General features: G+C 47.3%; 1 long non-coding RNA gene across 1 annotated transcript in view; it reads right to left on the reverse strand.

Moving 5' to 3' along the window:
* Nucleotides 1-18,626, reverse strand: part of LOC138285294 (uncharacterized) — a 209,173-nt gene extending 190,547 nt beyond the window's left edge. The window contains exon 1 of the long non-coding RNA XR_011201566.1: nucleotides 17,526-18,626. This is a non-coding gene — a long non-coding RNA (uncharacterized lncRNA). The remainder of the gene's footprint in view (nucleotides 1-17,525) is intronic.
* Nucleotides 18,627-25,133: the final 6,507 nt, after the last annotated feature.

Consider the following 25,133-nt stretch of genomic DNA (forward strand, 5'->3'; position numbering starts at 1 on the left):
GCCTTCGATTTTCCACCAACATGGTGATGATCTGGCCCATCCTGTCCTCGGATTGTCTGTATTCTCCCAGGACTTGGGACATGGTTTCCTGGCCCTTGGGGGCTCTAAGCTCTGGCCTACAGCTTCCCTCCCACGCCCCCTGCTCCCATGTGCCTGTGCCCACTCCCACTTTTTGCAGGACCTTCATTGTCTGGGGTGTGAGTGGTTGCTCCGGTTCCTATACTGTGGGGCACACAATAGTTTGAACAGCCCTTGTGACACAGGTTTGGGGACGAAGAGTTGGCTGTAATGTAGAAGCCACAGGGTTGGGGGGATTGTTGTGGGCAGGGTGAGGCAGGGAGTCATAGACTGACCAGATGTCCCAGATCGGCCAGTTAGGTCATCAGTGTCCAGACATCCAGACTTGTTGTCCTCACTGGGGCCTTCATTCTGCGGAGTGCTGGCAGTCTCTGGTATCTTCTCCATGGCGGCACTGGCAGGGGTACCTGTGGATGGAGTGAGAGACAGAGTTAAATATTGAACGTGCATTTGGTTATCTCTTTATCATATGCATACAGTGGCTTGACATGATTCCCAGCAATGAGTATGACAGATGCGGCACAGCATACCAATGGTAGTAGATAGGGGTATTTAACATGTGTACCATACTCCATTTAGGTTGGTGTCATTCATGTTTAGTGACTTTGGTTCTGAGGATGGGTTCTGGTACTGTCTGATAGTTCACATGACTGTTCAGGACTGTTAGCTAGTGACTATTCCGGCTTGTTAGTTGTGAGGGGAAATGGAATGCAGCATGGTGACTCAGTGGGGGGATGGTATGTGAGTATGCAAGGCTAATTGACTTGTCTGTGCATGTTGTGCATGTGCATGGAGTCTGCCATCTTACATTCCATATCATTGTGGGTCAATTTCCGGGATGTGGATCCTGATTAGTGGTCAATTGGATTAGTCACTGTGCTGGACCTGTGTTTAGCCTTGTTTGTCATTGTGACGTGCCATTGCATTGCTGTAATTGCCATGTAGTGGTCCTCGGCCGTACCATCTAGTTGGTATAGCTAGTACAATAGTCATACATGCAAGAGATGTAATGTCATGTGCACATTCCTGGTTTTCACGAAGATGGGCTAGTGCATTGTGGGAGTCGTAGTGCTAGTATTATCCAATGCTATCCGTGCCTTTGCCAAGGGCTGTGTGGGCAGTTGGGCTAGGTGGAGGTGTGGCATGCAGGAGAGGGGCATTAGGTGGATAGGTAGTAGGTGTAGTGACACATACAGTGAATTGGGGAGTATTTGGGTGGTAAGGAAGCATGCAGGACACGACAATTGTGTGACATGGTCGTTGTGAGTACTTAACAGAATACAGTCCCACAGGTATTCCAGTTAGGCCCTCAGGATGCAGAATGTCCAAGATGTGAACTGTGGGGGAGTCTTCTGCACGGCTATCTGGTGTTGTGATGCCACGGAATGCACCTTCCCCCTAAGGTCGTTCCATCTCTTCCAAATGTCCTTCCTTGTGCGTGGAATTGTATCGGGCTGTTGGTGCTGGTGGTGGAACTGCCTCTTTCCTGCCCTCCTGTCTCCTGATGGTGTCAGATTTGTGGATGTTTTTTGGTGGTCTTCACAGTGTGATTCGTTATACGGCAGTCGGATAACTGCCAACATGTCTGTCTTTTGGGGCCGCAACCACAGCGGTCTTCTGAAAAGGCAGCCAAAGTCAAAATGAGGCCCTCTGTCTTGTGCTTTGTCAGCACCACTTTCAGAGGGCCAGGGGCATGCAGGGGTTGCTGGTCTCAACCATGGTGCTTGAGGCCTTTTACTCCTGAGGCCCTGGTGCCCATCCTACTATATGTCCCACTAAACTGGGCCAAGTACCCATTCAGCACTCAACTCTCAGTGGTAGCTGTGGTCGAATAGTCAAGGCTCCCTCGGAGGGTCATGGGGTTGTAGATACAGGTCAGTGAACATGACTCATAACTCAAGATGCCGACAGTATGAACAATAAATCAATGTTCAGCCAAATACTTGCTTTTATTAAAAAACTTAGGGGGTCATTACAACATTGGCGGTAAAAGGCGCTTACCGCCGTGCAGAAGACCGCCAATACACCGCCGCGGCTGCGGAATTCCGCCACAGCTATTATGACCCACATCTCGGAATCCGCCGAAATTCAGACACCCACACAAGTCCGCCACACCAAAGGTCAGTGATAAACTGGAGAAAACAAAACCTCCACCGTCACGCCAACAGAAACACGCCCATGCTATTACAACCCACGAATCCACGCGGCGGTCTTTCAACCGCGGTATTCCATTGGCGGTACACACCGCCGCGCTCAAAATACACACACATCTCCAAAACACCGCCACATTGGACAATTCAAAATACACACACCTGATACACATACAAACACCACTCCCACACACCCATTACAATATAAAACACACACCCACATCACCCACAAACACCTACGACAAAAAATTTGAGATGAAGGCCAGAGAGACACTACAGCAATAGATAACCCCACCACACAGAGGCACACAACACCATCACCCATACAAAATCCACGTTCAAAACACCCCCACCACCACACATCACCACAATCATCAACACATACACCACCCCATACATCACCTACACCACCCCATGTTACACCAAAGACACCCCAGGTTTTCCGAGGAGGAGCTCAGGGTCATGGTGGAGGAAATCCTATGGGTAGAGCCACAGCTATTTGGAGCACAGGTGCAGCATGCCTCCATAGCCAGGAAGATGGAGCTATGGCGGAGAATCGTCGACAGGGTCAACGCTGTGGGACAGCATCCAAGAAATCGGGAGGACATCCGGTAGAGTTGGAACGACCTACGGGGGAAGGTGCGTTCAGTGGTCTCCAGGCACAACATCGCGATTCAGCGGACTGGCGGCGGACCCCCACCTCCTCCCCCACAACTAACAACATGGGAGGAGCAGGTCTTGACCATCATGCATCCAGAGGGCCTCGGCGGAGTCGGTGGAGGAATGGACACTGGTAAGTCAAATCTTAACTATCACATCCCCCACCCTACCTGCATGCTATCACACACCCCCACCCTCACCCCCTCCCCTATCACTACAACTCCTCACTAATGTACTAATAACACAAACCACCCATCCCATCACCAAGCCCTGCATGACACAACTAAGTATGGACACCCAGCACTAAAGCATGCTCACTGCACATACCCATAGCATCCCTCCAACCATCATCATACAAGCCCCCACACAGGAATGCTTGCACTGGGGTACACGCACACCCACCCATTGCACACCATGACACACACACATGCAATAATCATGCTCTTATACCCCTGTAGGACCACTACGTAACGTCACCAGACAGGAGGGTCCAGACATCTCCACTCCACCCACAGAAGAGGCCCACAGTGACGACAGCAGCTCTGGCGAACTGGATCAAGATGACCAGCCGGGACCATCATGGGCCTCGGGACAGTCGGTTCCCCTTGCACAGGCACAGGCCACCACAGACCTTCCACCCTCTGGTAACACCAGCACAGCACCCACCCAGCGGGTCCCTACCTCTGTACCCAGGACAAGTCAATCAGCGGTGTGTCCACCACTACAGGGAACCCAGGGTAACCCACCACCCCAACAACAACAGGGACCTGGGTGCACACGGTCCAGGGGACGGAGGCACAGGAACACAGGGGAACTGGGAGGGCTGCTGGGCGACAGGGGGCGGACAGGCCAAGGGAACCCACCCTCCACGAGGCCCTCTCCTCCATCATGGGAGCCTACCACCACTCCCAGGAGACGATGGCTACGGTCCTGGTCAAGTTTCAGGAGACCCAGCGCCTGCAGGATGAACAGTATTTGGGGTTCAGGGAGGAGCTCAAAACCATCAGCTCCGCCCTGTGCACCATCGTAGGGATGCTGAAGGACATACAAAAGACCATGAGGGACACCGTGGCACTCCAAGGGGCCCCTGACACTAGCCTGGATGATGAACTGCCCACCACCTCCGCCGGCGCTAGTGGACAGGACGCCCCACCACAGGACCACCACACCAGCACCCCACCCCCTGCAGACGGAGAACCACCCGCAAGCGGTCTCTGAGATCCAGGAACAGGACAGAGCAAGATGGCAAGACCCCCTCCAGGAAATGAGACCACCCTGATTGTCCTCCCACTGTCCCACCTTGTTACCCTGTCCACATTGTAACTGCCCCAGCTCCACTTCCCATGCCCATGTGGGCAGTGCACTTGTGAGACTAATAGACTGGACTCTGCCATGGACATTCCTCCACCATCACCCATCACCATTTTGCCACCCCCTCCAATAATTAGCACTTCAATAAACACCCTTGAACCACAAAACAATCTGGAGTCAGTCTGTGATTTTGAAAATGTGTATTAACAATGACAGTGACAAAATGCGTTTTCTAATGTAATGCCAACATACCTATGTCACACATCACATGTCCATGAAGGATGCAAGCAGATGACAAACGTTGGTAACCACACCTGTGAAACCGTAATGGAAATGCACAACTCAGTTAACAAATACTGCTACTAATTGACAGACAGAATAGAGGTAGAAGTGTGAAAGTGAATGTAATAGTAAAAAAAATTGTTCTCACCTGTGTGTCACTGGAAATATTGCTGTATGACTGGCTCCCTGTTGTCTATGTCTTCTTCCTCAGCTTCCTCATCACTGTCCACAGGCTTCACAGGCTCCACAGCTGCCACAACACCGTCATCTGGACCATCCTCCTGCAGAAAAGGCACCTGGCGTCGCAAAGCAAGATTGTGAAGCATTGAGCAGGCGATGATGATCTGGCACACCTTCCTTGGTGAGTAGAATAGGGAACCACCTGTCATATGGAGGCACCTGAACCTGGCCTTCAGGAGGCCGAAGGTGCGTTCGATCACCCTCCTAGTCCTCCCATGGGCCTCATTGTAGCGTTCCTCTGCCCTGGTCCTGGGATTCCTCACTAGGGTCAATAGCCAGGACAGGTTGGGGTGACCAGAGTCCCCTAATAGCCACACACGGTGCCCCTGGAGTTGACCCATCACATACGGGATGCTGCTATTTCGTAGGATGTAGGCGTCATGCACTGAGCCAGGGAACATAACATTTACCTGCGAGATGTACTGGTCTGCCAAACATACCATCTGTACATTCACGGAATGATAACTCTTCCTGTTCCTGTACACCTGTTCACTCCTGTGGGGGGGACCAGAGCTACATGGGTGCCATCAATAGCACCTATGATGTTGGGGATATGTCCCAGGGCATAGAAGTCACCTTTAACAGTAGCCAAATCCTCCACCTGAGGGAAAACGATGTAGCTCCTTACATGTTTCAGCAACACTCTGGACAACACGTTGGAAAACATAGGCTGGGACATCCCTGATGCCATGGCCACTGTTGTTTGAAATGATCCACTTGCAAGGAAATGGAGCACTGATAACACCTGCACTTCAGGGGGTATTCCTGTGGGATGGCGGATTGGTGACATCAGGTCTGGCACCAACTGGGTACACAGTTCCTGGACTGTGGCACAGTCAAACCTGTAGGTGATGATCAAATGTCGCTCCTCCATTGTTAACAGGTCCACCAGCGGTCTGTACACCAGAGGATTCCGCCATCTCCTCAAATGTCCCAGCTGACGGTGCCTTAGAAGGACAACAGTGATCACAGAGTCAACAAATTCCCAGGTATGTACCCACAGCTACACCGAACACGACACCTATTACATAACTCTTTCTGTATGTGTGTGGAGTGTTGGCCTAGGTATGTGTGACGCAGTAGTAAATGAAGCCATGTGGGCCCCTGAAATGGCGGCTGCCTGACCTGTAAAGTGGGACAATGGGATGTGAGGTAACTGCGCTGGCGTTGTACACCGTCGCGGTAGGCGGTCGGAGATCGCGGTGCAATGCTGCATTGGTTAACATTGGACCCTATGGGTCCCAGGAGCCAATGATGAACTGCGCCAGCGGTGATGATACGCACTGCCGCGGATGTGACTGCCGCGGACGTGACCGCCATTTTCTATCTGTTCAATCACTCGATACCTGATCTTCGACAGGAGAGGACCTACACTGCAATTGCTGCTGTGACCTCGGTCTGGAAGAGACAATGGCTGCTGCGTCTTTGGAAAGGGCCCCTGCCTTCACTGCTCAGGAGTTGGAGAAGCTAGTCGACGGGGTCCTCCCCCAGTACGGTCCTCCAGACCAACAGGTAAGTACACAGGGAGCACGTTGTATGGGCTATGCTGGGTGGAGAGTGCTGGATGTCAGTAGGAAGGGGGACGAGTTCAGCGACCATGAAGGACTGTGAATGCATGTGCCACATGGCAAGGTTAGGGATGGGGGCCACTCACATTGACAGTGCAGTTGGTAATGACTTCTCTTCTTCCCCTGTACATGTCATGTAGGTCAGCGCCCACCAGAAGGAGGACATTTGGCGTGCCATCCCCAAGGACGTCCGGACCCTGGGGGTCCACCAGAGATGGGGCACCCACTGCCGGAAAAGATGGGAGGACATTCGCTGCTGGAGCAAGAAGACGGCGGAGGCTCAGCTGGGGCTGGCGTCCCAACGTGGGAGGGGTGCCTGTCGCACCATGACCCCCCTGATGTTCCGGATCCTGGCGGTGGCCTACCCTGAGTTGGATGGGCGCTTGAGGGCATCACAGCAGACACAAGGGGGTGAGTACAACATCATTCAGCGGACTTTGCGCGCAGTGGAGGGGTCTGGGTGGGGGAGGAGGGCTGTGGGTTTCCTAGGCCAGGGCGAGTTACGTAGGCTAGGCCCCTCTGTAAAGCAGGCCATGTCGCACCCCACCTCTGTAGAGTGCCAAGTAAAGTTATTAATGCCCCTGTGTCATCTATGTGTGCAGATGTCCACCATAGACATGTAGGCCAGATCCCAGGAATTGCATCTGTAGAGACCAAGAGCACGGCGTAGTGCAGGGGGCTGCTGTGTCTGTATTGTCCGCCAACGGTAGCGGTAAGCCATGCACTCAACCTGTCTTTCTTCTGTCGCCTCCCCCCCCCTTTTGTGTTCTCCCTGTTCGTTTGTGCATCAGCATCATCAGGCAGAGGTACAGTGGCACCGGAGCACGATGGAGCTGCATCCCACATGGCATGGAGGGCCACACCACAGACTCTGAATACACCAGTGGGACGGAGGGCGAGGGGAGCTTCACGTCGGTCACCGGATCACCAAACAGCGACACGGACTCATCCGCCGATGGGAGCTCCCTTGTGGTGGCGGCACCATCTGTGCCCCCCACTTCTACAGGTACAGCTGCCACCCCCCTACCAGCACCGCCCTCCCAGCAGCCCCTCAGCCTTTGCTCCGTGCCCGCTCACCCAGGAGGGTGGGCATCACCTTCGCCCCAGGCACCTCAGCCCCTGCCCCTGTCACCCCTGCTGCCCTCAGTAAGGAGGCCATTGACCTCCTCAGGTCACTCACTGTTGGGCAGTCTACCAATGTGAATGCCATCCAGGGTGTAGAAAGGGAGTTGCAACACGGTAATGCATTCCTGGAGGGCATTCATTCTGGTCAGGCTGCCCTTCATCGAACCCTGCAATCTCTGGCCTCAGCACTGATGTCAGCCATTGTCCCTGTGTCTAGCCTCCCTCCTCCAACTTCCTCCACCCAGACCCAATCCCCTGTACCCCAGCCTATCCCAAGCACACCATCAGACAAGCATGCACACACCTCAACACCCAAAAGTAGCTCAGGCAAACATAAGCACCACACAACCCACAGGCACTCACACAAGCATCACCCACATACAGACACAGCAACATCCACTGCCTCCACTGTGTCCCCCTCCTCGTCGTCTCCCTCCTCCCTCCCAGTGTCATCTACACTCTCACCTGCATGCACTACATCTACAGGCACTAGGACTTGCACCAGAATACCCAGCACCACACCCCGCTCACCTGCACTCACCACCCCCACTACCATTTACACGTCCCCTGTGTCCACTCCCAGTGTGTCTGTGACGCCCCCTCCCAAAGTACACAAAAGCGGGCACCCACACACCCAACATCCATCCACCTCACGACAGCCTCCAGTACCTGCACCTGCACCCAAATCACCTAAAGTAACACCTCCTACAACCACCTCCTCTTCCTGCACTCCCAGACCCCCTCCAGCTACCCATCCCAGTGTTCGTAAGAAACTATTCCTCAGCAACGTTGACCTCTTTACCACCACCCCCACCCCTCCACTTCATAGGTCCCGTAGTAGCACCTCAGCCAAAAAAAGTCCGGGACCAGTGGTGCGCGTCAAAGGTGTGTGGAGTGCACCGACCACCAGGGCAGTCAGTGTGACACGGGGCCAAAGCACTGCCAGTCCACCCCCTGTAAAGCAGCTTAAGTTGGAAAGTGGCCGACGGGAGAGGGTGAATACTCCTGCCGGCAAAACAGCTCACAAGGGTCCCGGGGGGAGTGCTGAGTCAGCTGTGACACTTACCAAGGTGGTGAAGGGGCAGAAGAAGTCTCCAAAGTCTGGTAAGAGCAGCACGGCGGAGAAGGCCGCCATCCTCCCTGCCGGCCGGGACGCCACCGCCAGCATTGTCGTCACTGGTCCGGAGACCACCGCCAGAGTCAGTGCCCTGGAGGGCACCAGTATCGTCTCTGGTCCGGAGACCACCACCAGAGTCAGTGCCCTGGAGGGCAGCAGTATCGTCACTGGTCCGGAAACCACCACCAGCGTCAGTGACCTGGAGGGCACCGGCAGCCACTGCCCCTCTGGGCACTGAGGGACCGTAATGCCACACACCACTGAACAGGTCAGAGACAGCAAAGGCAAGCACCGCTGAACAGGGCAAAGACCGCTGAACAGGGCAAAGCACCGCTGAACAGGCCAGAGACCGCCATGGCAAAGCACCGCTGAACAGGGCAAAGACCGCCATGGTGAAGACCGCTGAACAGGGCAAAGCACCGCTGAACAGGCCAGAGACCGCCATGGCAAAGCACTGCTGAACAGGGCAAAGCACTGCCATGGAGAAGACCGCTGAACAAGGCAAAGACCGCCAAATCAAGTATTGTTAGCCCATGTGCAGCTGGGACAGTGACGGAACTGGGACCGTCACGGGGAGCGTGATGCACTCTGGGCACCAGTCCCCCTCCAGAACCAGTGGACACCTGCATCCACTCTGTCTGTCCTTCACAGGATGAAGCACTCCGGCACCAGTCACCCTCCAGAACCAGTGGTGACCTGCATCCACTTGTGAGACTGTGGCTTTGCACTCCCCAGAATGGTACAGAGGGCAAACCACCCACTGTAGAGACTTGGGATACTGTGGCTTTGTACTCCCCAGGATAAAGCAGTGGGCAAACCACCCACTGGAGAGACTTGAGAGACTGTGGCTTTGCACTCCCCAGGATAAAGCAGTGGGCAAACCACCCACTGTAGAGACTTGAGAGACTGTGGCTTTGCACTCACCAGGATAAAGCAGTGGGCAACCCACCCACTGTAGATACTTGAGAGACTGTGGCTTTGCACTCCCCAGGATACATCAATGGGCATGGAGCCCCGTCGTGGATCTGGCGTGGTGCTGTCATCCGGCTGAGGTGCCCCCCCTTTCCTTCCCCCTGAGGTGCCTGTTGTATTTCTATCTGATGACCCTGCAGTGTTCTCTCCGTTTGTGGACAGGTATCTAGTGTGGGCCTCGCCCATGCATTTTGGGCCCAGTGGTCCACTGACATTGATATGTGCATACCTGCAGTACTACTCGTGATGTATGATTTATATGTATCTGTATATATTTGGTTACTCTATTTTAATACATTACAATGTTTGGACTGATTTCCTTTTGTCTTTGCATTCTTCCGGGGGGGTTGTGGGTTATTACTGTGTTGTTTGGAAATGCGTTGGTGTGTGTGTTGTAGTGGGTGAGGGTCAGGTTAGGGGTGGGGGTGTTGCGTGTGTGTGTCCCTGACTTTTGCCTCCCCCCTCCCCTATGTCGTAGGTGCAGTACTCACCGTTCTCTTCTGCGCCTACGTTGCTGATGTTCGTAGAAGAGCAGGTAGACAAGCGCAGGGAGTATTTGGAGTTCGGGCTCCATGGTGGCCTCCTTCTTCGTGGCGTGTGTTAAGGTGAGTGTTTTCCCATTGCAAAAGCTGTTTCCGCCGTGTTTTTATCCACGGTGAATCCGCCCCGGAAAAGGGGGCGGATTGGCGGGTTGTAATACTGTGGGCGGTACATTGTCTTCCGCCTGTCTGTTGGCGGTGACCGCCACACTGCTTGTCTGTAGCGCGGTGGCGGTTGGAGTGTTAAAGTGGCTGTCTATGTTGGCGGTTTCCGCCACGGTCATAATTCCCTTTTTTGGTCCGCCGGCCTGTTTGCGGTATTACCGCAGCTTTAACACCGTCCGCCAGGGTTGTAATGACCCCCTTAGTATTTTATTTATATCTCTACACATGCAAATGAATACAATAGTGAGAAGCAACACACAATCCCTTTTATGTTGGGACTCTAGTAGTTGACAGTCAAAACCCTGTCTCACCCTCCTTCTTGTAACATGTTTAGGGTTATTCCACATTCACTGGAGCTGCATCAGGAAATGCAAACTATTAGGCCATAACCAAGAGTTCCACTTTCATTCTTTAGGCTTTCAGACAAAAGTATCTATGTACTGCAGCACCTTCAGCGTTGAGTCCCTTGGGACCCCAAACACCTGGTATCAGTCTTACTCCAGCAGTGTGACAGTGCTCAGTGGTTCAGAGAGTACCCTCTTTTTGGGCGCACCAAAGTACGAACCATGTACGGCAAAGTTGGGCTGCTCGCAGTGGATGCTGCAGCACATAGTAGAGCAGGCTCTCCCTGTTGAGCTTCGCTATCCGTCGGATTCAAGTGATCGGAGCTGCTCCAGCTCAGGATACACAAAAGGTAGGTTGTGCTTTCCATAGTAAAAAGAGGAGGGATTTCTCTGGCTCCTTACTGGAGCTCTGGCAAGGCTGGGAAGTACTCAGTGGCATCCTACGATTATCAAGGAAACAGTCAGGTGTAATTCATGCGCTAGACACGCTGGTGACTTCAGTAATCTTTTTTGTTTGAGCAACAACCAGAAGAGTTGGCCAAAGCGATACCAGCAGCCCCTTCTGGCATTCAGGGTGCTCACTATCTGGCACTGACTCTTCATTGCAATCGCCCTAGACATGGCAGACGAAAGTCTCACGCTACTGCCCAATTAAGTCACAAGTGGCACCTTGTCATATGAGGTCACCACAATGAGGTGGTGTGGGCTTGGAGCCTTCCACACTTCGCATGGTGGTCCTCTCCTGGCAAACAGGGGGCACCGAAAAAAGCCTTGTATATGAGCTAATGTGCGATCAGTGCACAGCTGAATCCTCACACCTCGCACAGGGAGTATTCACTGTAGGGCTTCCCCCTGGCCCTCGCTCCCTCCAACGCTCTTCTCTTCCAAACAGGGCACACTGGTCTCGACAAGCCGGCAGGGTCTGGTGCTCTAGGCTCCAAGGAAGGTGGTCTTGGTTTTCCTCAGTGATGTCTCCTCGCCCAGTGGTTAGACTAGAAGGCCTTGGCCCTCAGTTCTGGTCACAGGCAGAAGTCTTGTAGAATTTTCCCTCCTCACAGTTATATGTTGGTGAGTTGCTTCTTTTGAAGTAGGGTCTTTTCTGTGGAGAGTAATACCATATTTCGCATTTGCTCAGAGGAGGTGGAAAATGTGTTGGTTGAGCGAAGAGAAAGAGAAAGGCATTGCTTGGCAGGGTGGATCATTTCATGCTTCACTGTGCCTTGGATAAGGGTTGGGAGGGGGTCCACATGGGAATTCCACTCCATTCAACTTGTAATAAGGTCCAATGGGTTATTTTTGTATAAGTTTATTTTTTAAATGAATTTATTGTTGACAAATGAGTAGGCAGGGTGTCATATCCTTACACAAACCAGACTTGAGTTGCCCTACACCGGAGCACTATGGCCCAAATTCTAGGGCATGTCTTCCACGGGCATGTTTTATCTCAAAGTTTTGTTCCCTAAGCTCATATAACCAAAGGACTACATGTGAACACATCTCTTCGTAATATAAAAATACCACAAATACAATGAAAATGCATGCACCTGTGCCCATTGTGCTGTGGGGTCCAATGTGTGAGAGAAGGTGTGTTTTTCAATGAATCCTTATCTATGAGAATACCCATGCATATATTAAATCCTTTGACTCTTGCACTCCCCAGCCCTCCTATCTCCAGCATTTAGAAGAAGCTTTCTATCTTTTCACCGTTGATCTATTGAACAAGATATGTTTCTTGTCTAGGAGTATGACAATGCAAGCATAATGAGTTTGTTATCAAAACACCTAGTTTAGTTGTGTACTCAAAGTTCAGCAGCACTTTAAAATTCAATTTGCCCATTTTTATTGAAAATTTTATTGATATACAATAAAAACGCAGAACTATTTCTGATTGTTTTATTGATCCACATACTTCATCTACCTGAGATACTATGTTTGGTTTTGTAGCACTTGCTCTTGCAGTGCTGTGAAAATATTGTGAATACTGTCTTTCTAAGAGCTACAGAGACAGGTATATTAAAACCAACTTTAAACTCCATTCTCACATAATGGTTTAGCTCGGTAGTTGGTTGAGAGATCAACACTGCTTTTGTTCATAAAGCTTTAGCATCAATTGCTTTATTTGCTTGTGCCCACTAACGATTTAACACTTAAATTACACTTATGATTAGTTTTAACACTGTTTTTATTTGAATTGTGATTGTGTTGGTAATAGTCAATGTTTCTGAATCCTTTGCATAGGCTGAGCTCAGCTGAGAGGGATAGTTCACACCACAGGAAATACAATTTTGAAGTAAATATCAAAATTATAAAAGGGGTTTTATGTGCAAATCTATATATCAGAGCTTCACATTTAGAAAAGCACTTATTGTCGTGCTGACATTAGGCATTGTGCCAACAACAATAAAGAGAATACCCTTCATCTTAGCATTGTGACTATTCCTGGTATAACAGACACAATGATTTGACAATACTGCAGTATCAGGGGTAGTACATGTTTATTTATTTTTAATTCAAGTAAATGAACTTTTCAAAGGATGAATATTTTTTTCATTTTGATAGATTTTTAAAACAGGTGTCTCAAAAAAACTTGTTTTTCCAAGAGCGTAGACATCATAACATTATAAGGTAAAATATAATAAGATAAGTGCGATTTACAGTAAGCATATTCAGTGGTTTAACATTATAATTTCTTTAGCGATCTGGGCACTTTCTGCATAAGAAATGGTGGCACTTAGCTGGTCGCCACAAAAATGTCCAAACATATAGCAACATCTTATCCACATTAACCACGGTCACAGATGAGCTGACCAAAATATCGATTGCTGCACTAGTAATTTATACATGGAATGATCAGATATAAATGTCTGTATCAAATAGTGTTGTGAGGTGGGTAAGCAAAACTAATACATACAGAATTTGGGGCATATTTGTGTAATGGAGGAAGAGGGCTAGAACAGAAGGGGTTAAAAGTTAGGAAAGGGACAAGTTGTCTATAAAATGTTCCAAGTTAATGTACCAACTAGTGACCCTAAATACAAAAGTATTGGGTCTCCAACATATTAGGTAATATGTTTGTATATATTATGTAAGAGAAAAATAACCTAGAAAGTGTGCTTCCTTTCCCTTTTGCAAATACTAGATATCCTTCTTTATTCTGCAACGCCAGCCAAGTCAAAAAGTGTGCCATGAAAAATTAAAAATCGCAATAACATGTATAATTTACAAAATCCCACCTAATTTGGAATCATAAGCAAGGACGATGCAGGCCCTACAGAATGTTACATTAAAAAAGCAGGACCGGGTAGACTTGGCAGCATGTTTAGTGAGCGCACCAGAGTTCATGGAAATATGCCTTAATAAAGAATCGTGGCTAGAGGAAGCACTGATAAAGTGATACTATCATATTTTTCAATGCTGAAATGTGATTGCTGAGAAGCCTACTGTTTGCAGCAGCAGAGCTTTAGGGCCTTATTTATACTTTTTGGTGCAAAACTGCACTAAGGCAGTTTTGCCCCAAAAACCTTTGCACCGGCTTGCACCATTTTTTAGCACCAGCTGGGAACCATATTTATGGAATGGTGCAAGCCGGTGCAAAGGGTAGGCTAGCTTAAAAAAAAATGACGTTAGGCAGTTTTGAGTCAAAATAAATGATTCTGACCAGATTAGCATCATTTTTTGACGCTAAGGGGCATATTTATACTCTGTTTGCACTGAATTAGCGTAATTTTTTTTTACTCTAATTCAGTGCAAAACTAACTCCATATTTATACTTTGGTGCTAGACCCGTCTAGCACCAAATTTATGGAGTTAAAGTCATTTTTTGGAAGTGGAAACCTACCTTGACTTAATGAGATGCAAGATAGGCGTTCCCGTGCAAAAAAATGACTCTATGGCCTTAACACCATATTTATACTCCCATGTAAAAATGGTGCAAGGGAGGGAGGAGGGGTCAAAAAATGGGGCAAAGCTTGCTTTGCCCCATTTTTTAAGACCTGGGTCAGGGCAGGCGTTAGGGGACCTGTGGCCCTATTTCCATGGTGGAACACCATGGAATAAGCCCAGAGGTGCCCTCCCTAGGCCCTAGGGGCACCCCCACCCACACTAGAGGGACTACGAGGATGGGGGACCCCATCCCAGGTAAGTACAGGTAAGTGCATTTTATTTTTTAAAGTACCATAGGGGGCCCTGAAATGGGCCCCCATACATGGCACAGGGTGCAATGGCCATGGCCAGGGGACCCCTGTCCTCTGTTCTGGCCACTGGGGTGGTGGGCATGACTCCTGCCTTTTCTAAGGCAGGAGTCATGTGGCATGGTAGGTTTAGCACACCATAAAATGACGCTAATCTGGTTAGAGTCATTTTTTTTTTACTCTAACCTGCCTAAAGCCATTTTTTGGCGCTAAACCCTCTTCTTCTATACTGCCAGCCCCACCCGACTAAAGTCATTTTTTTTTCAACTCTAGCCTACCCTTTGCACCGGCTTGCACCATTCCATAAATATGGTGCCCGGCTGGTGCACAGAAATGGTGCAAGCCGGTGCTAAACTTTTTGGTGCAAAACTGAGTTAGTGCAGTTTTGCAGCAAAAAGTATAAATAAGGGCCAATATTTTGTAAGTTTGCACCACTTTTGTGTCATAAAATAACGTTAATGCGGTGCAAAAAAAGTTTAAATCAGGGCCTTGGTGCTAGATGGGTCTAGCACCAAAGTATAAATATGGAGTTAGTTTTGCACCGAATTAGAGTAAAAAAAATTACACTAATTCGGTGCAAACAGAGTATAAATATGCCGCAGAGTATAAATATGCCCCTAAATATGGCGTTAAGGCCATAGAGTCATATTTTGCACGGGAACGCCTACCTTGCATCTCATTAAGGCAAAGTAGGTCTCCACTTTCAAAAAATGACTTTAACTCCATAAATTTGGTGCTAGAGGGGTCTAGCACCAAAGTATAAATATGGAGTTAGTTTTGCACCGAATTAGAGTTAAAAAAAATGACACTAATTCGGTGCAGAGTATAAATATGCCCCTTAGTGTTTAGCTTTCATTCATGTGGCAAATGATTTGATTACCCCCAGAGTTTTATTTTACAATGTCTTTAGCGGAGGCAAACAAAATCAATTTTCAAAGTCGGAGAAAGTTGGTTACAACTAACAGGGCTGTAGATATGTTTTCATTGTGCTAAGAAATCAACATTATTAATACTATTACTTTTTACTAAAATGTATTGACTGTACATCCAGAAATACTTCCCACTCCTGCAGGAGATTCAGCTGTGATGTAGGGCACACAATTAAGGAGAATAGCAAGACAGAGGTAAATATATATAGGGAAATACCAAATAAATGGAAAGTGTTACATTTAGAACGAATATTTGACAAGGGGTATTTTTGCGAGGGTATTTAAAAAAGAGCAGACATATTTAAAATCTTGATTTTCAGAGACCCAAAATATTATATAGCTGTTCTTGGAATCTTGTTGAATATCACTCAGTACTCTCTGAGTTCCAGCCAGTGCATATTATACTAACACAACACAACTGAATCCAACACAACCTACTGCCCCACAAAACATTTTTTAATCATTTACTATGGCAAGTCTCATGAGAAAATACCATATTAATTTGGCATCTTGCTCTTGTCACAAATTTAAAGTCCATCTTTGTTTCGCCAGGGCAATATTCTCAAAGCCAACCTCTGTCAAGCAAACTGCCCTCAAGATGGTCGATACCTTGGGATTTACACTCCATCATCATAAATCAAGACATAAGTTACCCTTTATATATGTATAAAGACCAGCATACAGTTTTTGATTTTGCAAACTGCATTTATGCGCCTAGAAATTGACAGGTCACAATACAAGCAAAATTCAAAGAGAGATTACGGACACAGATGAGAAGGAAATTCTAGAATGTTTATTGTTAAACATCATTGCTGTATAGAAGTAACATTTTAAAAAAATGAATTTCAATAATTTGTGATAATGTTGAAGGCACTGGATTTTAACAGAGAAAAGAATAGTTGATCACAGTACAATACTTTAGTCCTCCATTGACAGAATAATGCTAAGCCACAACACTAATGTGAGAAACATTTCTTAGCCACTGTGGATACACCTGTTGTTATGAAAAAAAACAGCCAGGGAACAATGAATTACAGATGATGTGCTGCTTTCCAACCATTAATAATATTATTTGCTTTGGATCATCAGTTTGTTAGTGATCCAAGTGTTTCAGATGATCTCTTGGGATATGTTGTAAATGTGGATTACCAAGTATTAACTTTTTGATGGAGAGACCTAACTGATCAATGTGTTCAAGTATCTCTGAGACAAATCCTTTTATACAGAAATTGACACATGTATACTGTCCTATCTTATTCGGTTCCCTAATCCAATTGCATTAAGCTTGATAAGTGTGGTGGGATATTTTTAAAATGCTTATTTAACAATACCGTTCAAATAGTGAAAGGTATCATCCTGAAAATGGAGCCACTATTTACTGTCAGATGAAACTAAACAAAATAAATAAATAAATAAATAAATAAACTCTCCGAATCTATAATTTTAATTTTATATTTATTCAGAGCTTTATTCTGTGTAAGGAAGAAACGGAACTCTAAAATGAAATAGCTGAATTATGAATAATGCTGTAACTGATATTTCAGGTTGACTAGTCTCTTTCCACTATCATAAATCTAGATTATGTTTCAAAGAAATAAAATTGCTTATCCCAGTTAGAGCACATGCAACAGGCATTTGGAAGGCTGAAGAGTTATCAGTAATTAAAACCAATATAAGAATATTTGAAATGTTTTTCACTGTATGTTACAGTACCTATGCATACTGAGGGTAGAAAGGCCTTAAACCAGTGCCAAAACGTGTTCATGCATTAGAGCTCACACCGAAGCCAAAAACATGTTAAAAGTATAAAAACGACAACATTGCCTTTTCCGACAGAGTCCAAACATTCACTTACCTAGTACGATGTGACATTTTCAAATGGGCTTTTTACAAGGCTCACAACAGGGCTCGTTGTTTAGAAGTGTTGACGACAGCAGTCATGATTCTCTCAATTTGCCATTTAGAATGTGTCCGTCACAATTAAAAGCTCTTCTACTTTTTCTAAAAAGTCGTGCAAATCTGCAGGTATGCAGTACGTCGTCTTACTGAAGTCCTCTTTAAAATGCTGCTTGGTGCATTCTGCTGCCTGTTTAACGACAGCATGGCATACAACATCTGTGTCGAAGGCAGCGAAAACCAGCTTTCTGAACAGTTTTTTGGCTCATGTTCATGTTTTTTCTTTGAAAGCTTCCAAAAGTGCGCAGGACGACTTCAGGAGTGCAGCAGTGACTACTCCACATCATTTGGTTAATTTGGAGATGTATCTCTTTATAAACGCGTCACCATGGTAGACACCCCACCCCCTTCTCCAGCCTACAACCCCTACAATCAAGGACTGTTTCCAATACACCAACCCAACTTTAGAATATTGAGGTCCAACAAACCTTGCTTGTTAACAGGTAAATCCCTAAAGCATGTTCTTCTACAGCCAACTTACCATTGATTGGGCAGACTCAATGTGATTTTGTTACCTTGCTCTCGAGCTACCAAGCCAAAGCATATTTTTTCAAATCCCAATAAATTGCAACTAGCCTGTTCAGTAATCGAGAGAACGTGTAACAATCTTTGCGCCAAAACGTCAACTAACAAGTAACAAAGACCAATGAGAGTCAAACTGCAAAATTCGCTGACGAGCTCTGAGTGAAATGACAAGCCTAAAATGTAAGTCACGCGTTAACTAAAGCAGAGGCATCGATTTAAAAATATCTAATATGTTATACACTAGTGTTTTGCACATGCAAAGTAAATGACAAAGCAGCAGGTGAGGTGAGTTGCGAAAGGTGAGCGCACTGGCTCCTTTCTTGGCCTATTCTCTGTTTTGTTCCCATCTTGCAGTCTGAGCACGATTCACTGCGGCACCACTGCACCAATCCTCTGCGATAATCTTGGCCTTAAATGTGCTGACCAGTAAAGAGAGCCGCATGCGCGCGTACTTGTCGAAATTAAAAAATTGAAGCAAAAAGTAATCGTAATCGTCGATGTAAAAACCATACACGCCAAGCTTTAGTAAGGAACCAGCTAAGCGGAAGTGTTAAACGGGGATAGTCTACGAAGCTCCAAGCCGTGACAATTTCGCTGTCGGCATCCCCGCCTTTTCCGTCTCTCTCGCTTTCGCTCGCCCTTTCTCTTCTCTCGCACACACACACACACACACACGCTTCTTAGAAAATCCCACTTCTCCCAGCAGATGTCTGAGTTTTTTGAAATGCTGCCAGGTTTAACAATGTACTGTAAGATTCAGCGAATGCAGCTCTAAAGTTGCAGCAGAGCAGAACGTGTTGCTGAGTTTAGAGTTACTAGTATGCCTGAACAGAGTGTGTTCTGTCGCTTTAAACATACCAGTTATTTACAAGAAGCAAAAACAACGGATCCTAAACTCGCAAGAGGTTTATGAAATTCCACACATTTTCTGAGGTTCTTTCTGATTACTCTAATTGTGACATATTAATTGCCTGAGCATTGTATATTCCGTATTTCTTATTGCACTTTGATATTGTTGGTTTGCTTTCCACAGTACCTTGATGCACTTTCTTTGAGTATGCCTTCCAGCCAGGCAAACAAACTTTACAGTTATTGAAGCCATCTTGTCTTTCTAGATTGGATTGTGGATCATTGCCTAATGACAATGCCACTGGAATTATGTGGCATCGAAGAGCCAAATTATGCATTGGGTTGTCTAAAACAAGCGTCATGAAAAGATACATTATGTTTTGCGTAGTGCGGTACTTTCTGTGGCACTCTTATTTAGTTATTTTGTCATTTAACTGACATTAGTGTCATTTGGACAAAAGCCCCCCAACCACCCATTATTACCAGTTTCACGCATTAATAAGGCTATCGTTAACTGTAAGGTAACCAATGAAAAGTTGCGAAGGGACTGACTATGCATTCAAGGAACCGACATTTTTGGTAAAATCTGCAAAAATCTTGAGCAGATGGTGGACTTACTGACGAGTGCAGTAAATCCATAATTAAGCATCCATCTCAAAATCAGATAACTACGGTGTTGTGTACGAAGGACAGTTTCTCTCTCTGACAAAGGCAATTTGTGGAACTGTACAAATCAATCTGTACAATAAATAATTAATTACATAAACAAATAGGATAGCTCTGAAGGAGATGCATATGCTTTTAATTGGGCCGTCGTAAGGATGCAAAATGGTGGCGCAGGTGTTCCTGTTTGATTTTAGTAACTTCACAATGAGCACTGGCAAGGTAAATATATATTGGGAACAACAAATGTACTATTCTTAACTCGCCACTAAGCTCCTATAATATATATATATATATATATATATATATATATATATATATATATATATATATATATATATATATATATATGAATCCTTACTCCTCCTCCAGATGCCATGCTCATGCACGTCCACCCACATGCCACATGCAGAGAGGGAGCCATGGAGGAAAGTTGTTGCCGCCGATCACAGCACTGAAATTGAGCTGTGATTGAGCTGCAGACCAAAGCCCCAGGACCTATTCCAGGGGATGCTGCTGACCCGGTGCTGGGTATTCATGGCCCTCTCTGGGCCTTCCGACCCGTGGCCAGGTTAACTTCCTTTGAACCTCCTCACAGCGACAGCTATCCGCACTGTTGTTGCTGCTCCTGACTGCCGCCACTGTACATGGTCCCTCGTAGACGCGGGCGGTCTGAGTGTACAGCAGGACGGCTTAGTTGGTGGGCAGCGGCGCTGTGCTAATATTTTTAGCTGCACTCTTGGCTTTGGCAGATTCTTCATTGTCCCAATTGCGGCAGCACCTAAGTTGCAGGGGTGTGGACTTCCTGGTCTGAGTTATTAGCAATAGCAAACAGGTTATTAATGGACTGCCAACTATGACCGAGGAGTACTGAAGCCAGATACTATTGGCCATTCTCTATGGCCCCCGGCCCCTCGTTTGTGGCAGCTTCAGCAAGACCAGGGGGAGGAGGTAAGTGGCCAGTTGTGGTTGTTGTTGCAGTACTGCTGTGTTGGGGACACAAACCACCATTGAAGGAGACTCATTGAAGGACTAATTGAAGTGGATTCTGTGCCAGAGTACTAGCGCCAGGAACAGTGGCTGCCACCCACCGAAGTAACCACTTCTGCACTTATACGGCATTCCTGTTCTTAGCGGCGCCTGCAAAAGATCGGAGGAGACTGGGCCAGGCCATTCCCCCTGGTTTTTATCTCTTTGGGGGTACACGGGGCACATGGTCACTTTCTTCATTGGATATTGTTTAAGTGCTTTGTTTTGAACGTTCACTGCCTCTAGCATTACCTTGGGTGGTGCGGACTGTGTGACTTATACAGTGGGGAAGAGGAAAGTGGGTGGACCCCAATTACTTCTGCACCTCCTGCCACATCAACTTCAACTGATCTAATTATCCAGTGAGTCATTAGCGTTATCAGTAGTGAGTTCGATCTTACAGAGACAAAGATATCTTTCAGCTCCACCAAAGCGATGGGCCCCATAAGTAAAATTGTTTATTCTCCTGACCCAGGTGACGTTTCTGCAAGCATGCCAGAATATCTGTCTGTATCTGTCTGTGGCAAACCCTGGCACCATACAGCATATAGTGGCGCCCTGTACAGTCTTCACCCCACCCCCCCTTCCTCCAACCAAGCACCAAAAGAGGACAATTACATTTTAATCTGTGAAGGTGGTTTTTCAGACAGAGATCCCAAAGTTCCAGTGGCAGCACTAGCAAATCACCCACTAGTGGAGGAGTGCTAGTCTTCACTTATTACCTATAGGGTAAGGAGCCTTATTGAGGACAGTATAGATAAGATCAAGGACCTATTGCGGGCCAAACACTGTCCAGTCTTTGCTCAGCTACACTCCATTGAGCACACCCTCCTGAACCTTAAGCCTCTAAGGGGTCCAGTTGAGCAGTCTCCCAGTACATCTTCTGCTATATAAGTCAGGGAGAGACCTGGCCAAGGTTCTTACCCAAAAGACTCTACCAGTCCCCATTCATGTTCGGTGGCCTTAGTAGATGCAACCTATTCCCACATCTTCCCAAATATGGGGCCTTCTACTGTGAATTTCAACCCAAATGGCCAACGTCCCATTGTCAACCAATCAAGCCAAGGTAAAAATAGGTCACATTCCCCTCTTGATCCCAGGGCCCAAGATCTGTTAGGTCACATGCAGCTGTTCAACTGGTATTGCAACATGTGATTAACCTTCCACCTGCCTCCTGCCCTTACATGATAATCTTGTCTGTGGTACCAACTTTGTGCTGGGTGTAGCAGAAAAACCCAGGGTGATCTGTTTAATAAAACTCTGAACTGGCTGGCTCGCTAGAGAAATTTCCCACTTGTAAGAAATTGGGCCCCAAGCCCCTCTAATTATTTTGCATGAATACCAGAATCCACACCATTGGCTCCTGATACCTCAGGAACTCCTGCAATAGAAAGAGAGAAAGGATGTGTTAGAAATGGGGTTTTTGGTTGGCAGTCAGGTTGCCCTCTGTCCAAGCAAGAACCCTCACTCTAGTCAGGGTAAGTCACACACAATCCAAAATCAGCCTGTGCCCACCCTCTGGTAGCTTGGCACGAGCAGTCAGGCTGAACTTAGAAGGCAATGTGTAAAGCATTTGTGCAATAAATCATACAATACCACAATATAACACCACAAAAATACACCACACAGTGTTTAGAAAAAAATATAATATTTATCTGGGTATTTGCAGCTCAAAACGATCTAAGATGCAATATGAATATTTAAAGATATCACAAAAAAAGTGATATAAAGTGTCTTAAGTCTTTAAAAAGCAAACAAAGTCTCTTTCAAGCACAAAGTACTTGGTCTCTGGTGGAAAATCTCCGCAGAGGGCCGCAGAAGAGGAGATGCGTGGAAAAATGGTGTGTGTGTCGGTTACGCCCCTTCACACACAGACTTGCGTCGTTATTTTTCACGCGGGGAGACGTGCGTCATTCTGCGGGAGGAAAAATGGTGTGTGCGTTGGTTGCGCCCCTTCGCACACGGACTTGCGTCGTTATTTTTCACTCGGGGGAAGACGTGCGTCGTTTTCCAGCACGCGGACCGTCTCCTTCTATGGGTCACAGGGATTACCAGATGTCCCGGGTCTGTGCGGGGATTCTCCTGCTTGTTTCCCGGCTGCGCGTCGTTCCGCGGGGCTGTGCGTTGAAATTTCACTCTCACGGCAGGCGTCGCGTCGATTTCTCCTTGGAAGTCGGGCGGCGTTGTCCTTGCGAGGCCGTGCGTCAAAGTTTCGGTCGTCCCGAAGGCGTTGCGTCGATCAGCGTCGGTGTGCGGCGTTTTTCTCGCCGCAGAACAAGCTGTGCGTCGAAAATTTCGGCGCACAAAGCGTCCAAGTGAAAGAGAGAAGTCTTTTTGGTCCTGAGACTTCAGGGAACAGGAGGCAAGCTCTATCCAATCCCTTGGAGAACACGTTTAAAGCCAGACAACAGTTCAGCAAGGCAGCAGGCCAACAGCAAGGCAGCAGTCCTTTGTAGAAAAGCAGACAGGTGAGTCCTTTGAGCAGCCAGGCAGTTCTTCTTGGCAGGATGTAGTTTCTGGTTTAGGTTTCTTCTCCAGCAAGTGCCTGATGATGTAGGGCAGAGGCCCTGTTTTATACTAAGTTGTGCCTTTGAAGTGGGGGTGACTTCAAAGAGTGTCTAAGAAATACACCAAGCCCCCTTTCAGTTCAATCCTGTCTGCCAGAGTCCCAGTAGGGGGTGTGGCAGTCCTTTGTGTGAGGGCAGGCCCTCCATCCTCCCAGCCCAGGAAGACCCATTCAAAATGCAGATGTATGCAAGTGAGGCTGAGTACCCTGTGTTTGGGGTGTGTCTGAGTGAATGCACAAGAAGCTGTCAGCTAAACCTAGCCAGACGTGGATTGAAGGGCACAGAAAGATTTAAGTGCAAAGAAATGCTCACTTTCTAAAAGTGGCATTTCTAGAATAGTAATATTAAATCCGACTTCACCAGTCAGCAGGATTTTATATTACCATTCTGGCCATACTAAATATGACCTTCCTGCTCCTTTCAGATCAGCAGCTGCCACTTCAACAGTGTATGAGGGCAGCCCCAATGTTAGCCTATGAAGGGAGCAGGCCTCACAGTAGTGTAAAAACGAATTTAGGAGTTTTACACTACCAGGACATATAACTACACAGGTACATGTCCTGCCTTTTACCCACACAGCACCCTGCTCTAGGGGTTACCTAGGGCACATATTAGGGGTGACTTATATGTAGAAAAAGGGGAGTTCTAGGCTTGGCAAGTACTTTTAAATGCCAAGTCGAAGTGGCAGTGAAACTGCACACACAGGCCTTGCAATGGCAGGCCTGAGACAAGGTTAAGGGGCTACTGAAGTGGGTGGCACAACCAGTGCTGCAGGCCCACTAGTAGCATTTAATCTACCTGCCCTAGGCACATGTAGTGCACTCTACTAGGGACTTACAAGTAAATTAAATAGCCAATCATGGATAAACCAATCAATAGTACAATTTACACAGAGAGCATATGCACTTTAGCACTGGTTAGCAGTGGCAAAGTGCCCAGAGGTCAAAAGCCAACAACAACAGGTCAGAAAAAATAGGAGGAAGGAGGCAAAAAGTTTGGGGATGACCCTGTCAAAAAGCCAGGTACAACAGGATGAAAGCAGAAAGAATACAGAGACAAACAACACTCACAACGGACTCCAATATTTTCGAACAGCACGGTGAAACTTGAGACGACCAGGACCAATCCCGCGAGAGTGAAGGAGGAGAAAAGAACACCACAGCTGCACAGGAAGGAAGCGAGGTGAGATTGGGAAAGGAGAGGGTCAAGGAAGCGAGACATGAGTTGGAGTGAGCCCGTCTTGAGCCGATGTGTAGGAGGAAACTGCCAGCCTGGACGAATCACGAGACGCATGGAGCAAAGAGCGGTACATACCCCCGAGGATGCCGGAGAGCTGCCCAGCTCAGGAGAAGTGTAGGAGAACAGTTGAGTCTTGAAGGGAGCGGGTATGTTTGAGTGTTGGGGGGATTACGGTGTTGGGTGGCGTCAAAAGAAAATTATTTTTCTTCTTTTCTTTTGTTGTTTACTATATCACGCTGATTAACAAGGGCTTGACTTAGCACTAACAGGCCATCTTTTGTGTTTCAAGGAGCATGGCGTCTCTGACCCTGTTAAAAAGGTAATCCTTGACACCCGGTGAGGTTAATCAGATGCATGCCGAAAACCTTGTGACCCACTAACAAGGGGAAAGTGAAAAGGCGGGAGCAGAGAGTTACATAAAAGGAACCTTGCCCAGAGGGCTTTTCCAAAGCTCATTATTTGCATGGTGGTTTCTTCTCCTTTTCTCTTCTAATGACTGGTACGACCCTATTTAATAAAGGGACCCTACTCTACATGTATATATATATATCAATAAAACAAACAACAGGTGTTGTGATGAATTAAAACGGATGGAGGCATTCTCCTGTTATCATACTTACCACTATTTCTCTACC

Source organism: Pleurodeles waltl, chromosome 3_1 (genome assembly GCF_031143425.1).
Source record: "Pleurodeles waltl isolate 20211129_DDA chromosome 3_1, aPleWal1.hap1.20221129, whole genome shotgun sequence".
Classification (NCBI taxonomy): Eukaryota; Metazoa; Chordata; class Amphibia; order Caudata; family Salamandridae; genus Pleurodeles; species Pleurodeles waltl.